General features: G+C 43.6%; 1 long non-coding RNA gene across 1 annotated transcript in view; it reads left to right on the top strand.

Moving 5' to 3' along the window:
- Positions 1-271: 271 nt before the first annotated feature.
- LOC135221860 (uncharacterized) overlaps positions 272-1,445 on the top strand; it is a 60,318-nt gene continuing 59,144 nt past the window's right edge. Inside the window, exon 1 of the long non-coding RNA XR_010316109.1 lies at positions 272-555. This is a non-coding gene — a long non-coding RNA (uncharacterized LOC135221860). The remainder of the gene's footprint in view (positions 556-1,445) is intronic.

Here is a 1,445-nt window from a genome sequence, read left to right as displayed (position 1 = left end):
TAAACTCTCTCTCTCTCTCTCTCTCTCTCTCTCTCTCTCTCTCTCTCTCTCTCTCTCACGGGAAACTGGCAATTTCATTTAAATCAGATTGAATCTCTTGCTCTTTTATTTGAAAAAGAGAGCAACCACTCTGTTCAATCACCTTTTTACATAAAATATAAACAAAATACACACTGTTAGAGAGAGAGAGAGAGAGAGAGAGAGAGAGAGAGAGAGAGAGAGAGAGAGAGAGAGAGAGAGAGAGAGAGAGAGAGAGAGAGAGAGAGAGAGAGAGAGAGATGATTTTTTTACTCTCTCCCAACTTGTGTCACTGTGTGTGTGTGTGTGTGTGTGTTATTATTATCACGCGATAAGAGTCGAGCCGCTGCCATCCATGATCCATCCATCGTCCGCTCCGTCATCAGGGTTTCGAAAGAAGCAGAGGAGTCAGAGACCAGAGCAGCACATCTAACGAACTCCAGATCTACTTCGTCGCCATAACACAATCTGTCAATAGCCACCTAAAACCAACAGGTTACTTCCCAATGTTGCGTACTTTATCCAAATGCTGCTGACGTAAGTCCTTCCATTTCTTGTTCTTAGGTCAGTTAACATGATGTAGATAAGACTGCGCACAGTTACGATGCACTGTCACGTAGATCAGTCGTCATGTCAGACAGTAACGAGACTTGCCATACTGAGATACCTAGTATAACTAGCTAGTAGGTAGTAGTAGGGAGTCCTCAGACTGCGGCGCTCGTGATGACACTAAGCTGAGCCTCAGTACCCGTGATCGGTGACCTCATTTGGGTAGTAGGTCTCTCAGGGTGATGGCTTAGGCTTCATTCCATTTACTATGTAAGTTGTTTTTACTATGTAGGTAACCGTTTTTTTCCCCAAATTTTAATGACAAAGTAATATTAGGTATATATAGGCTAGGTATTGTATGAAATAGGTAGGTAGGTGTCACCGAGGGCGGTCAAGTAACGAATATCTAGCTATAGTTACCTAGTAGGTGGTAGGTACTATAGTTGGCTAGGTAGGTAGCTAGCTATATACTACCTAGCTACTTAGGTTAGGACAAGACAAGTTTGGGCCACATACACAGCCAGAAAAGTGAACTCAAAGGAGAAGGTCTATCCAACCCAGTCTTGCCAAACAAGTGTGGGCACTTCCAAGAGTGTCTTCACCTTCTTTCCCAAATGCTCCAAAAAAAAAAAATTATCTCTACCTATTTCCGAAACTTGTGCAGCCTAGGCTTGACTTCTGTATCCTGTGAGTCCTTCCGAGGCTGTTGTTTTGAGTGAAGTAGGCCAGCGTCAGTTTGCACTACCTATACAACCAGAGGAGGGAGATTGGGGTGTGTGAGAAACCCTATCCTTTCCTTAAATGCTGTGTCCTTGACGTACCTAGTCAGACCTCACCTTAGGTAGTGAATCTAAGCGAAAAATCCGCATCTGGTATTT

Source organism: Macrobrachium nipponense, chromosome 3 (assembly GCF_015104395.2).
Source record: "Macrobrachium nipponense isolate FS-2020 chromosome 3, ASM1510439v2, whole genome shotgun sequence".
NCBI lineage: Eukaryota > Metazoa > Arthropoda > Malacostraca > Decapoda > Palaemonidae > Macrobrachium > Macrobrachium nipponense.
The sequence above is the reverse complement of the archived record's forward strand: the minus strand, read 5'-3'. Positions and strand labels throughout refer to the sequence as shown.